This window comes from Mauremys mutica, chromosome 1, assembly GCF_020497125.1.
Source record: "Mauremys mutica isolate MM-2020 ecotype Southern chromosome 1, ASM2049712v1, whole genome shotgun sequence".
NCBI classification, from domain to species: domain Eukaryota; kingdom Metazoa; phylum Chordata; order Testudines; family Geoemydidae; genus Mauremys; species Mauremys mutica.
In genome coordinates this window covers 303,339,443-303,355,005 of record NC_059072.1, presented here as the reverse complement: position 1 = coordinate 303,355,005, position 15,563 = coordinate 303,339,443, and the positions used below count along the sequence as shown (strand labels likewise).

The 15,563-nt window shown below is 45.9% G+C and overlaps 1 long non-coding RNA gene across 3 annotated transcripts in view; it reads right to left on the bottom strand.

The window, feature by feature from the left end:
* The window catches only part of LOC123352062, a 31,082-nt gene extending 18,079 nt beyond the window's left edge, over positions 1 to 13,003 (bottom strand). For all 3 annotated transcript variants that reach the window (XR_006574102.1, XR_006574099.1, XR_006574094.1), the window contains exons 1-3: positions 12,870 to 13,003; positions 11,050 to 11,116; positions 9,378 to 9,464 (exon numbers count right to left, since the gene is read on the bottom strand). This is a non-coding gene — a long non-coding RNA (uncharacterized LOC123352062). The remainder of the gene's footprint in view (positions 1 to 9,377; positions 9,465 to 11,049; positions 11,117 to 12,869) is intronic.
* Between the last annotated feature and the right edge of the window lie 2,560 nt (positions 13,004 to 15,563).

Genomic DNA, 15,563 nt, shown 5'->3' with positions numbered 1-15,563 from the left:
CCAGCCAATTACAAGTATTAGTCCAGGCTTCCTTTTCAGATATAGAAAAAGACTGTAAGACTTCCAGCTTCCCTCTCCCCACTCATAGTAATGGTTTGCTAGGACAGCCATGGCATTGCACACGTCTTTCATGATCTTCCAATGAATCTTGAGTGTTTGGCAAATGAAAGGATCAGCTCCAGAAGCTTGTTTTCCAGTTCTGTGATGGCCAGGTCCCTGTTTATATCCAAATGAAGAGGGACAGACCATTCCTCTTTTTAGGCAAATAAGGGCTCCAAAGCTGTACTGAGTGGGAAAGGAGGTAGTGGGGAAGGAGTTGCACTATGAGAATGTGCTGCTGGAGCCATTATACTGGTGTAGGATAGGAGTGGGCATCCTGGCTCCAGCTTCAGAAATGCTGGGGGGCAGAAGGGGTTCACCAATGTACTTTACATCTTTCCAAAGGGTGCAGCAATCTGTTAATCCCCATGGTGCTATTGTGTGACCCTGGGAATCAGGGCTGTATTTATTCTTCCATCCAGTCCAGCCAGACCATTTTTGGGGTGCTGAGCAGGCCCAATAGTGCTAGCAGCAACCTCTTTCTATGCTAAGGGAGTACAGACTGCCAAACCATAGCTGCCTCCTATGCATGAGCACTTGGGGAGAGGAAGGGCTCCAGGTATCCTTGTCCACCCCCTTACACTCATAATTAGGATTGTAACATTTAGATAGTATCATGTTATTACATAGTAACCAACCTAGTAGATGGGAGGTGGGGAGAGGTCAATGTGATCTATCTGGACTTTAGTAAGGGTTTTGACACAGTCCCATGCAACATTCTCATAAGCAACCTAAGGAAATATGGTCTAAATAGAATTACTGAAAAGTGAGTACAGAACTGGTCTGAAAGACAATATTAAAGAGCAATTATCAATGGTTCGCTCTCAGACTGGGAGGGCATATCTAGTGGGGGCTTGCAGAAATCTGTCCTAGGTTCAATTATTCATTATTTTCCTTAATAACTTGGATGATGGAGTGGAGACTATGCTTATAAAATTGGCAGATAACACCAAGCTGGGAAGGATTGCAAGCACTTTGGAGGATAGGATTAGAATTCAAAACAACCGTGACAAATTAGAGAATTGGTCTGAAATCAATGAGATGAAATTCAGTAAAGGCAAGGCAAAGTACTACACATAGGAAAGAAAAATCAAATGCACAAATACAAAATGGGGATTAACTGGCTAGGCGGTACTACTGCAGAAAAGGATCTGAGAGTTGTAGTGTATCACAGATTGAATGAGTGAACAGCGTGCTGCTGTGCAAAAAAGACGAATATCAGTCTGTGATATATTAACAGGAGTGTCATAAGCAAGACACAAGAGGTAATTGTCCCACCCTATTCTGTGATGGCTCAGCTGGAGTACTGTGGGTTTTGGGCACCACATTGTAAGAAAGATGGGAACAAACTGAAAAGAGTCCAGAGGAGACCAACAAAATAAGAGGTTTAGAAAACATGATTTATGAAGAAAGGTTGAAAGAATGGGGCATTTTTAGTTTAGAGAAGGGAAGGCTGACGGGGGATATGATAACAATTTTCAAATATGTCAAAGGTGGTTTCTGAAGAGGACAGTGTCACTCAGGGCTGCCCAGAGGATTCAGGGGGGCTGGGGTCTTCGGCAGCGGGGGGGCCCCCACCGCTGAATTGCCGCCAAAGACCCAGCACTTCGGTGGCGTGTCCCGGGGTGGATGGACCCCCCGCCGCCGAATTGCCGCCGAAGACCCTCCCCGGGACCCGCCACTGAAGTGCTGGAAGGACCCCCCCGCCACAGGTCTTTGGGGCACTTCGGCGGCGGGTCCCAGAGTGGAAGGACCCCCCCGCTGCCGAATTGCCAACGACGACCCGGAGCAGAAGAAGCTCCGGGGGCCTGGGCCCCGCGAGAGTTTTCCGGGGCCCCCGGAGCGAGTGAAGGACCCCGCACCAGGGGCCCTGAAAAACTCTCATGGGGGCCCCTGCGGGGCCTGGGCAAATTGCCCCTCTTGCCCTCCCCCTCTGGGCAGCCCTGGTGTCACTTCTCCATGTCCATTGAGAGTAGAACAAGAAGTAATTGGCAAGGAAGATTTAGGTTAAATATTAAGAAAAACTTCCTAACTGTAAGGATAGTTAAGTACAGGAATAGGTTACCAAGAGAGGTTGTGAAATCACCATCATTGGAAGTTTTTAAGAACAGGTTAGACAAACATCTGCCAGGGATGATCTAAGTATACTTGATCCTGCCTCAGTGCAGGAGGATGAACTAGATCTGTGTTTCTCAAGGACTAGTCTGTGGACTGGCACTGATCCCTGAGATCTCCTGATACAGTTTAGGAAGGCAGCAAGCCAGTCCCTGATATTAAAAAGATTGTGAAACACTGAACTAGACGACCTCTTGAGGCCCCTTTCAACTCAACCTTTTTCTGATTCTATGTAGACAGTCTGCCCAAAACTGTTAATCAACACTCATGGGAAGTATGGTACATATGTAAGAGGGAGCTCTGCTTATGAGAGCAATGCTAATGGGGGAGGTCCTGGACGATTGGAAAAAGGCAAATCTAGTGCCCACATTTAAAAAAGGGAAGAAAGAGAACCTGGGGAACTACAGCCTCACTCCAGTCCCCGGCAAAATCATGGAGCAGGTCCTCCAGGAATCCATTTTGAAGCACTTGAAGGAGAGGAAGGTGATCAGGAACAGTCAACATGGATTCACCAAGGACAAGTCATGCCTGACTAACCTGATTGCCTTCTATGATGAGATAACTGGCTCTGTGAATATGGGAAAAGTGGTGGATGTGATATATCTTGACTTTAGCAAAGCTTTTGACACAGTCTCCCACAGTATTCTTGCCAGCAAGTTAAAGAAGTATGGATTGGATGAATGGACTATAAGGTGGATAGAAAGCTGGCTAGATTGTCGGGCTCAACGGGTAGTGATCAATGACTCGATGTCTAGTTGGCAGCCGGTATCAAGAGGAGTGCCCCAGGTGTCGGTCCTGGGGCCGGTTTTGTTCAACATCTTTATTAATGATCTGGATGATGGGATGAATTGCACCCTCAGCAAGTTAGAACATAAGAACGGCCGTACCGGGTCAGACCAAGGTCCATCTAGCCCAGTATCTGTCTACCGACAGTGGTCAATGCCAGGTACCCCAGAGGGAGTGAACCTAACAGGCAATGATCAAGTGATCTCTCTCCTGCCATCCATCTCCATCCTCTGACAAACAGAGGCTAGGGACACCATTCTTTACCCATCCTGGCTAATAGCCATTTATGGACTTAACCACCATGAATTTATCCAGTTCTCTTTTAAACATTGTTATAGTCCTAACCTTCACAACCTCCTCAGGTAAGGAGTTCCACAAGTTGACTGTGCACTGCGTGAAGAACTTCCTTTTATTTGTTTTAAACCTGCTGCCTATTAATTTCATTTGGTGACCCCTAGTTCTTGTATTATGGGAATAAGTAAATAACTTTTCCTTATCCACTTTCTCAACATCACTCATGATTTTATATACCTCTATCATGTCCCCCCTTAGTCTCCTCTTTTCCAAGCTGAAGAGTCCTAGCCTCTTTAATCTTTCCTCATATAGGACCATCTCCAAACCCCTAATCATTTTAGTTGCCCTTTTCTGAAGCTTTTCTAGTGCTAGAATATCTTTTTTGAGGTGAGGAGACCACATCTGTACACAGTATTCAAGATGTGGGCGTACCATGGATTTATAAAAGGGCAATAATATAGTCTCAGTTTTATTCTCTATCCCCTTTTTAATGATTCCTAACATCCTGTTTGCTTTTTTGACCACCTCTGCACACTGCGAGGATGGAGGATGGAGATGGATGGCAGGAGAGAGATCACTTGATCATTGCCTGTTAGGTTCACTCCCTCTGGGGCAACTGGCATTGGCCACTGTCGATAGACAGATACTGGGCTAGATGGACCTTTGGTCTGACCCGGTACGGCCGTTCTTATGTTCTTATGTTCAGAGAACTATCCACGATGACTCCAAGATCTTTTTCCTGACTCGTTGTAGCTAAATTAGCCCCCATCATGTTGTATGTATAGTTGGGGTTATTTTTTCCAATGTGCATTACTTTACATTTATCCACGTTAAATTTCATTTGCCATTTTGTTGCCCAATCGCTTAGTTTTGTGAGATCTTATTGAAGTTCTTCACAATCTGCTTTGGTCTTAACTATCTTGAGTAGTTTAGTATCATCTGCAAACTTTGCCACCTCACTTTTTACCCCTTTCTCCAGATCATTTATGAATAAATTGAATAGGATTGGTCCTAGGACTGACCCTTGGGGAACACCACTAGTTACCCCTCTCCATTCTGAGAATTTACCATTAATTCCTACCCTTTGTTCCCTGTCTTTTAACCAGTTCTCAATCCATGAAAGGACCTTCCCTTTTATCCCATGACAACTTAATTTACGTAAGAGCCTTTGGTGAGGGACCTTGTCAAAGGCTTTCTGGAAATCTAGGTACACTATGTCCACTGGATTCCCTTTGTCCATATGTTTGTTGACCCCTTCAAAGAACTCTAATATATTAGTAAGACACGATTTCCCTTTATAGAAACCATGTTGACTATTGCTCAACGGTTTATGTTTTTCTATGTGTCTGACAATTTTATTCTTAACTATTGTTTCGACTAATTTGCCCGGTACCGATGTTAGACTTACCGGTCTGTAATTGCCGGGATCACCTCTAGAGCCCTTTTTAAATATTGGCGTTACATTAGCTAACTTCCAGTCATTGGGTACTGAAGTTCTTAGATGATACTAAGCTGGTGGGGAGAGGTAGATACGCTGGAGGGTAGGGATAGGGTCCAGAGTGACCTAGACAAATTGGAGGATTGGGCCAAAAGAAGTCTGATGAGGTTCAACACTTGGGAGTCTGGCACTTGGGACGGAAGAATCCCATGCACTGCTACACGCTGGGGACCAACTGGATAAGCAGCAGTTCTGCAGAAAAGGACCTGGGGATTACAGTGGACAAGAAGCTGGATATGAGTCAGCAGTGTGCCCTTGTTGCCAAGAAGGCCAATGGTATTTTGGGCTCTATTAGTAGGAGCATTGCCAGCAGATCGAGGGAAGTGATTATTCCCCTCTATTCAGCACTAGTGAGGCCACACTTGGAGTATTGTGTCCAGTTTTGGTCCCCCCACTACAGAAGGGATGTGGACAAATTGGAGAGAGTCCAGCTGAGGGCAATGAAAATGATTAGGGGGCTGGGGCACATGACTTACAAGGAGAGGCTGCTGGAACTGGGGTTATTTAGTCTGCAGAAAAGAAGAGTGAGGGGGGATTTGATAGCAGCCTTCAACTACCTGAAGGGGGTTTCCAAAGAGGATAGAGCTAGGCTGTTCTCAGTGGTGGCAGATGACAGAACAAGGAGTAATGGTCTCAAGCTGCAGTGGGGGAGGTCTAGGTTGGATATTAGGAAACACTGTTTCATTAGGAGGGTGGTGAAGCACTGGAATGGGTTACCTAGGGAGGAATTTCCTTCCTTAGAGATTTTTAAGGTCAGGCTTGACAAAGCCCTGGCTGGGATGATTTAGTTGGGGATTGGTCCTGCTTTGAGCAGGGGATTGGACTATATGACCTCCTGAGGTCTTTCCCAACCCTAATATTCTATGATTCTATGAATAGTGGGGAGTGAGGGTGTTTAAGCAAGGAACCAGCGGTTAGGAGATCTAGACTCTTTTCCCCATCCCTACACAGTGAATCACAGACAAATCACCTAGCCCCACATTTTACAATTTGTGTGCATCGCTTCTGGCACGTAAGTAAAGATACTTAGAAGTGCTGAAGTGTTCTCCTTTTGTCAAGTGCTTTGAGATCCTCAGATGAAAGCTATTAATGTAAATGTAAGGTATTATTGTTTGTGATGTGTAAGCTAATCGGAGGACAACATATTCCTTTGCACTGTGGCTGCCACGGTAGCTCAGCATACCATCTGAAGTGTGCACCATATCTAAAATGGGAAATGTCAAACTAGAAATGGATTTTCAAGGTAATATGAAACATTTCTGATCCCTTTTGAAATTTCGCAAAATGTGTAAAAACATAGAAATATGCAAAATATGAAAAGTGAATTGGCAAAAAAAATTGGCACTAAAGTTTGCTCAATGCCTACTTTGCTTCAGTCTTCTCACAAAAAATAACATGACCAGACGACTGGTGAAGTTACCACAGACAGCAAAGGGGAAAAGATGCAGATCAGGATATGTAAAGGGTATACCAGGAATCTTTTGACCAATTTGAATGAATTCAAATCAGCAGGGCCAGATGCTATTCACCTGAGGATACTGAAGGAATTAGCTGAAGAAATCTCAGAGTCACTGGCAATAGTATTTGCAAGCTCATGGATGACAGGAGAGGTCGCAGAAAACTGGAGAAGGGGATAACATAGTGTCCATCTTTAAAAAGGGGAAAAAGGAGGAGCTGGGGAACTATGGACCAGTCAGCCTGTCTTTGATATCTGGGAAGCTACTAAAGCAATGTATAAAACATTCAATTTGCAAATACCTGGAGGATGAAGGGGTGATCACTAGGAGCCAGCATGGATTTATCAAGAAAAAATGATGCCAAACCAGCTTGATTTCCTTCTTTGACAGGGTATCTGGTTTGGGGGCTAGGGGGAATGTGGTGGACATAATATACCTGAACTTCAGCAAGGTTTTTGACACAGTCCCACATGACATTCTGATAGATAAGCTGGAGAAATGTGAGCATGGCAGTACTACCATTAAGTGGATATATACTTGGTTAAACAACCACAAACAAAGAATAACTATTAATGGAATGATGTCTGATTGCGGGGATGTCTCAAGTGGGGTTCCACAGAGATCTGTTCTAGGTCTGGTGTTGTTTAACATCTTTATTAATGACCTGGATGTAGGAATAGAGAGCATATTTGATCAAATTTGTAGATGACACAAACCTGGGGTTGGGGATTGCCAAAATTTTGGAGGATAGAGCTAAAATTCAGAGGGATCTTGATAAATTGGAGAACTGGGCTATAGACAATAAAATGAAATTCAACAAGAGACAATGTAAGGTGCTATACTTAAAGAAGAAAAAAACAAATGGTGTCGGGGGGGGCAACTAGCTTGGCAGCAGCACTGCTGAGAAGGATCTAGGAGTTGTGGTGGATCACAACCTCAACATGAGTCAGCAATGCAATGCTGTTGCAAAAAAAGGAAATGCCATTTTAGATTGCATTAACAGAAGCATAGCATGCAAGACATGGGAGGTGATAGTACTGTTCTACCTGGCTCTGGTGAGGCCTCTGTTGGAGTACGGTGTCCAATTTTGGTCACCAATATATAGAAAGGATGTAGAGAAACTGGAAAGGATCCAGAGGCATGCAACCAAGATGTTCAAAGGGATGGAATACAAGCCATATGAGCAAAGGCTGAAGAAACTGGGTATGTTTAGTTTGGAAAAGTGGTGCTTAAGGGGGAACAATGTAGCGGTCTTCAAATACTTGAAAAGCTGCCATAAAAAAAGATGGAGAAAAGTTGTTCTTTCTTGTCATAGAGGGGAGGACAAGAGGCAACGGGTTCAACCTACATCATAGCAGATTTAGATTAAATCCCAGGGAAAACTTCCTAATTGTAAGAACAGTAGTGTTGGACCGCAGAGCAGGAACGGAGTCTGACATCCAAAATGCGATTGTAAGCAGAGCTTCCGTTTATTCTATCCCAGCATGCTTTTATACATAGTTTCATTCAACAATCAGGTAATGACCAATTGGTTAATTAAGGTAACAGAAACAACTGTAACTAGTTGGGATAATTAACATCCGACACACCTGTCTAGCTCCTTCTCCTAATTACAGTTAATTAACTAATGAAAACAAACCCAGAGCCAGGTCTTTACACGCAGATCCAGCGTAATTAATTTATCTCAGAAGCAAAACAACCTCAGCGTTTCTCATTACTTATCCCACACAGTAGGACAGTGGAACAGACTGTCTAGGGAAGCTGGGGAATCTCCTTCACTGGAGGTTTTCAAAAGGAGGCTGGGTAGCCATCTGTCTTGGATGGTTTAGACACAACAAATCCTGCAGCATGGCAGGGGGGTAGACTAGATGACCCTTGCGGTCCCGTCTAACCCTATGATTCTAAAAACTTTTTTCCAGTTTTGCCCAGCACTAGTGGTCAGGTATTCCTCGCTTTAAAAAACAAAACAAAACAAAATAAAACACTGTGAGCTGTGCAGAGCTATTTCACATGTGAGTAATTATGCAGTCAGAAGCTCTGGCTAGTTCCTAAACAAACATCCTTTACTTTAACAAGGAAAGTTATTGTGTAGCCTCTCAGGTTACAGTTTGATGCCTTGTGTAATGTCTGACATCTGTTAATTATTTCTCAATGGTTAAACCATTATCAACCTTTTAGTAAATTCTTTCTTTATAGTGTAATCCAAACTACAGGAAAAAAAAACCCCAATGTTTTGCTGTCTTCCACCCCCAAACATAACAAATTATTCATCATCATCGTCACACCAGAAAGCCTCATGATTTGGGAAAAGTTAATAAGATGATGCATCCCACGTATAACTGACTCATTGGATATAAAAAAGTATATTTGTGTGTGGGACCAGTAGGCCTCACCCCTCCAAACTTGTGCTGCAAAGGGGAGCTCCCAACTGTTTGTACTTTCCCTCTGTAGCAATCCAGTTATCAATTATATTGTCCCAAGGAAAAGAGCTAGAGATCCGTTGGGTTTTTTTAAGTGAAAGCTGAGATTCTACTTCATGGACCCCAAACCCAGGCCTGTTAACAAGTTTTTAGTCTCAAGGGGTCTGATTCTAGGACCTTCTCTTTCTGAGCTGTAATGTCGGGCTGAATTAGAATATAAACAACTTGGGTCAGGGATCAAGTCCTCCTCTACTGTATGGTCTGTACAGTGCCAAGCACCATCATGAAACTGAATAATAACAATAATAAAGAGTTCCAGCATGATCCAAACAGTGACATCCCAGCTACAGTGGAAACCTGCTGGATCATGGAGTGAGTCAATAGGGTTTAGATGCATCATTTTCAAAGTCCCATATACTAAAAGTATATTTTAAGAATTTTATACTTTTATGCAGCTATTGATCTGCAATGCATGCAGCTCCTTTTAGTGGGACTGAGGATGACAGAATAAGAAAGATCAGGAAGACAAAATGCTACTTTATACCTGATAAGTGCTTTAAAAACTGGGAGCCAAATTCAATAAGATTTTGGTGCTATAAAGAGGAGAATTTGTCCCTGGAATTACACCTTTTAGATGTGCTTATGGAGCACAAGACTGACTTTAACAAGTATATTTAGCCAGTTTCAGGGGTGAGATTCCCTGCTTACCTGTGTTGTTACTATTTGCAATTCTTCTACGGGGGGAAAGTGGTTCGTAAGCTGTCTGTGTATGGTGCACCAGTGAGCCTGGTGTTTCTGAAACACAAACAATATCTTTCAGTCTCTATAAACTGAGAGGGGTTCCACCTTCCATAGGATTTTTCTTTCAAAATATTGCAGTAACAAGTGTTCTCTTGTATGATCATAAAGTGCCAAAACTGTCTGTCAGCACTCAATAAATACAAATTAATAATAGGTCTGTAAAATACTAAATATTGCTTCCAAGATACCTCTGCTTGCAGGCGTGAGAATGATCTGCCCAAGAAGAATGAAGCATGTTCTTGGTTAAGGGATGTTTATAAATGGAACTGCAGGGTCGCCCAGAGGGGGGGGCAAAAGGTGCAATTTGCCCCGGGCTCCGCAGGGGCCCCCAAGAGAACAGCAGAGGCTCCCGCCTCCGCCCCTCTCCTGGAGCCTCAGCGCTTGATGTCTCCGACGGAGCCCCTGAGCCCCGCCCCGCTCAGAGCCGCGTGGTGAGGGGGCGGGGCTGGGAGCTCCGCTCCCTCCGCTCGGCGTGGAGCTCCCAGCCCCGCCACGGAGCTCAGGCCCCGCCGGCCGCACACTGCGGCTGTTCCGGCGAGGCGCTGAGACTCCGGGTGAGGAGGGAGCCGGGGGCTGGGGCTGGGGATGGGGCCGGGGCCGGGGCCGGGGGGAAGTGGGACCCGCCGCCGAAGCGCACCCCGGGCCCCCGGAATCCTCTGGGCGGCCCTCTGGAACTGTTCTCTCATATGAAAGATTGAATTTGTTTTAATGTGTGTCAGATCTACCCTATTATACGAGTATGTTTACAATATATAGCAAGAAGGGAGGCACATGGAATGAAAACACAAATAGGCTCACTCTTCCTTCTCTGTCGCCTCCTTCCTGAGTCAGTTGGGGGTCCCTCCCCCCTAGGTGGGATTCAACCACACAGGAGAACAGGCAGAGTTTGCTCAGACACCCTCCTCTGGAATTTCTGCTGGGGAAGGGCAGCCTTCAACTGCTGTTAGGGCTCCATAGGAGCTGCCCAGGGATGCACTGATTCAGTTCATCAACCCACTGCCATGGCCATACTGTCTCCCCAGCCAGTTCACACACCCCCGCTTTTTGTGTTGTGCCACATGGCTGTTGCCCACTTGTGGCCACTCGGTGCTACAGTAACCTTTCCCCAGCAGACTTCTGCCAGGAAGGGCAGTTCACTAGCAGAAGCAGGCACTACCCAGGGCTGAATTGTTTACATAAATGTCTGAGAAAACTAACAGTGATGATTATAATGTACTGTTATGAAAGAGGTGTTAATGGCCTGCCCTTGGGGGTGTTAGATGCAAAGGCAATCACAGCATTCTCTTTTGTGCCCAGCGGTAGGAGCAATGGAGGTTCTTCTGCTAGTGCCGAACAATGGTGCACTAAGAAGGGGGCTGATGCCTGGAGCCACTTGGTGAGACCATGTGGCCCAGAGGGAGAGGGTGAAGGTAACAGGGTTTCCTAGCTTTCAGGCTGGAAGAAAATGGTGCCTTAAGCAGTCAGGAGATTGAGTTTTATGTGGAAAGAAGCAGCCTGCGTGTGGCTGGGAGTCTGTGTGAGGTCTTGGAGAGAGGGAGGCTGCGTAGCTGCTGCTTGGGACCAGGCAGTGGTTCCTTACTTGGGAAAAGGGAGCTGCCTCCATGCAGTGTTCCTGTAGCTGTTCAGGGATACAGGATTCAGGTAGGCTGTGTAAACAAACAAATTACATTCAGAAAATGCCTGACTTTGTGGCACCGATTTCTGCTCCAAATGGGAAAGTGACCTGCCAGGCCCTGAATTTCAGCTATTACTTCATCAAGGAGGCAACAGTTACAGCAAACTTCTTTTGTAAGGTCTAACTGTGTATTCCTTACTGAGGCAGAACTGCCACTAACTTTAGTGGGAATTTGGTCTGTAAGAACTGCAGAATTGTGCAACCCATCTGGAAAGCACACCGACTTGGGGTGAGGATACCCTGTTCTGTGTGATTAGAACGTTACACTCCTGCTTCCTCCACTCGGCCCCAATCACTCTACCTCCCTGACAGGGTGAGCCGCCATTTCTGCACGTAATTCAACAATAGGCATAAACGTCCCCACTTCTCTCTGGGTTTTTCCATGGAAGGGGATGACCTGGCTGCTAGACTTTAGAGAGGAAAAAAGATATGTTATTTTGTATATGGCATCATACTTATCCACGCCACTATCTAATGGGCAAAGTGTGGCAAAAAGAAAAGTCCTTGCCTGAAAGATCCAAATGGGTGCAATACAATACAGAGCGAAGCCAGAGCAGAGTGTGGCCATTGTAGCTGGAAAGCTTCACAGAATGGGTGTGTCTTGAGTAGTTTTCTGAGGTGGGATGTTTACTGAACTTTACAGGGGAGCCTGCTCTGGGTATAAGGCCTCGAAAATTAGGAACACTAGGAAATTAGGTCAGTATAACTATGTTGCTCAGGAGTGTGAAAAATTCACACCCCTGAGTGACACAACTAAACCAACCTAATAGACAGCTTTAGGTAGATGGGAAAATTCTCCCATTGACCTAGCTACTGCCTCTCCAAGAGGTGAATTACCTATGATGAGAGAAGAACCCCTCCCATCAGCCTAGCTAACATCTTTACTGAAATGCTCCAGTGGCACGGCTGTAGCGGTGCAGTTGTGCCACTGCAATGTTTTAAGTGTAGACAAGCCCTAAGAGGTGGCATGGAAGAAATCATGATGTCAGGAGTGAACCAAAGAGAAAAAGGACAGAATACTGCTGGGAACACTGAGCCCTGAATTAGGAGCTGTGCTGAGCTGCATCACCACAGCTGGAGTTCCAATGCCTCCAGGAGCTCCCAGATAGTGCAGACACTGTACCGCCCTTCGAGAGTAGGGTTGTCTAACCACACAAACCCAAACACCCCTACCCCGCCCCTTCTCCGAGGTCCTGCCCCGCTCACTCCATTCCCCCTCCCTCCATCGCTCACTCACCCACACCCTCACTCACTTTCACTGGGCTAGGGCAGGGGGTTGGGTTGCAGGAGGGGGTGTGGATTCTGGGCTGGGGCCAAGGGGTTCAGCTTGTGGGAGGGGGCTCCAGGCTGAGCCTGGAACATGGGGCTGGGATTCAGGAGAGGTGTGGGGTGCAGGCTCTGGGAAAGAGTTTGGGTGCAGGAGGGGTCCCAGGGCTGGGGCAGGGATTGGGGTGCAGGCTCTGGTATGGAGTTTGAGTGTGGGAGGGGGCTCAGGGCTGGAGCAAGGGGTTGAGGTGTGGGAGGGACTTTGGGTGTGGGAGGGGGCTCAGGGCTGGGGGAGGGGGTCAGGGTGCAGGAGGGGATTTGGGGTGCTGACTTTAGGAAGGGGCTGGGGAAGGGGGTACAGACTCTGGGAGGGAGTTTGGGTGCAGGAGGGGGCTCCAGGCTGGGGTTGAGGTGGAGGAAGGGGCGAGGGGTGAAGGCTCTGGCCAGGTGACACTTACCTCAGGTGGCTCCTGGTCAGTGGGGCAGCAGGGCTAAAGCAGGCGCCCTTCCTTCCTTCCTTAGCCCTGTGCTACTCGCAGAAGCAGCGGCCATGCCCCTGAGGCTCCTGGGAGGGGCAGGGGGTCTCCGCCCCTTCCCCTTCCTGCAAGCACTGCCCCTACAGCTCCCATTGGCTGCAGTGGGAACTGCGGGGGTGGTGCTTGCAGGCAGGGGCAGTGCGTAGAGACCCCCTGCCTCGCGAGGGGCTGCAGGGGTGTGCTGACTGCTTCCTGAAGCAGGCTGGGGCCAGGGCAGGCAGGGAGCCTGCCTTAGCCCTGCTGCATCACCAGACTTTAAGCAGGCTAAAATCTCCCAGTTTGGTTTCAGTAGCCTCCGGGAAATAGAGCCCGAATCCGGGAGACTCCTGGCGAAAGCGGAAGGGTTGGCAACTTTATAGAATGCTGCTGTGAAAGTGAAGAACAATCAGACACAGGCTGATTGCTTCTAGGAGAGAAGCCTCTGATATCTTTGTTAATGTACCCTTCACAGGACTTCTGGTTCCTGGAGACCAGAAGGATGACCATGATCTTTATGGTTTTAACTTAACTTAACTTAACGGGGCAAGGTGCACTTCTCCTTCCTGCCCCCCCACTGCCCTCTTTGCAGAGACTAATGCTCATAGTCCTGCAGAATTCTCCCACTCCCTGAGCTCAGAGATCTTCATTGTGCTTGACCCAACAGAGCAGACAGGCACAACGGGATGAGGCTTCTTATATCTCTCCCTCTCCTCCACTTCCTGGGGCAAAGAGATGGTTAGAGCAGACAGGGGGGAAGGTGATGTTGGTAGGGACATTTTCTTTGGCTACCTAATTCACTTCTATCACAGAGCAGGATGGTTCCCTACAGACAGTATATCTTCCAGTGCTTTGTCCAATCTCATTTTAACTACTCACTCCATGGAACTGCCACCATTGCATCTGGGATGATGTTCTGCCGCCTTACAGACCTCACTGTTTCTTTATTTTAAGTTCTAATTTTCTTTGCTCAAATTGATCCTGTGACTCCATGTCATTACAGTAGAACCTCAGAGTTACAAACACCAGAGTTACAAACTGACCAGTTAACCACACACCTCATTTGGAACCAGAAGCACGCAATCAGGCAGCAGCAGAGGCAAAAAAAAAGGAAACAGTACAATATTATGTTAAACATAAACTAATAAAAAAAAGGGAAAGAACTATTTTTCTTCTGCATAGTAAAGTTTCAAAGCTTTAAGTCAAGACAAGTTCAGTTGTCAATTTTTGAAAAAACAACTATAACGTTTTGTTCAGTTACAAACATTTCAGAGTTAAGAACAACCTCCATTCAAGATGTGTTCATAACTCTGAGGTTCTACTGTACTCTCACATGCTCTTAACAATTCTGTCTTTACTCCCTACCAAATAATTGGCCATCGTTATCATAATTCCCATAAATATAGAACACAGTGTAAAACCTTAACCTACAAGTGTTGTACCCCTTCTAGTCCATTAAAAAGAAACAATGTGGAGCATGTTAAGTATTGATTATTTGGTTTCAAAAGCAGGGCTTTTCCCCAGTCAAACAGGGTAGATCACAGCAGTAACCTTTACAGAACATTGAAACATCATTTTGGAATGTTGACATTTCAGTGAGAGGTTTGTTGGCTACCAGTAAAAAGCACAATAACACAAAGTTTTAAAAAAAAAGAGTAAAAAATGAAACTGCAGACACCGAATTTTGCTATTTGTGTATTTTTCAAAATACTGACATTTTCTAAAACTCCTTTCCTCTTTTGGGGGCCCATCACTTAATATCTTAATGCTGAATTGCGGTTTACTAGTAAAAATAAACAGATAAATGGAAATGAAAACTAAGAGTTGAAAAACAAGAGATTGTTGTAATATTGTACTTTTCCATGAAAGTTAACCACAACAACAACGTGAATGAGTCACTGACCTTTCCTGAATCCTCTCTAGTCTTGCTGGTAGACAGTTACCAAATCTCACAGTACGTTGAGTGTGATGATGGTGTTAAAAGAATATGTAGTAAAGGCTGTTTGGCATGAGAAACTATTTCTCCTTAAAAGCAGGGTTGTGATTTTCAAAGCTGTCTAGGAGATTTAGATTAAAATGAATAGAAGATATGTATCTAAATCCTCTAGGTGGCTTTGGAAATCTTATCCTAGGTCTATTGAGAGCAAATTGTTGTTAGAGTGTTGTTTTGAAGAACTATAAATCAATAGATACTATACTGGAGAGGGGACAGAATTTTTAACACAGATGGATCGGTGCATAGATGGAGAAGCCCTGCTCAAATCCCACCATTTTACTGTTCAAATGTCAAACGTAGTGATATTCAGGTGGCACTATATAGATCTGGATTACTAGTTAAAACCCAGTCAAGTCCATATTCACTGAAGGACGTTGCCAACTAATGCAGGGGTGGGCAAACTATGGCCCGAGGGCAGCATCCGGCCCTTCAGAAGTTTTAATCAGTCCCTTGAGCTCCTGCCGGGGAGCTGGGTCAGAGGCTTGCTCCACACGGCTCCCGGAAGCAGTGGCACATCCTCCCTCAGGCTCCTATGCATAGGGACAGCTGGAGGCTCCGCACACTGCCCCTGCCCCAAGCACCACACCTGCAGTTCCCATTGGCCAGCAAACGGGGCCAATGGGAGCTGCAGGGGTGGCACCTGT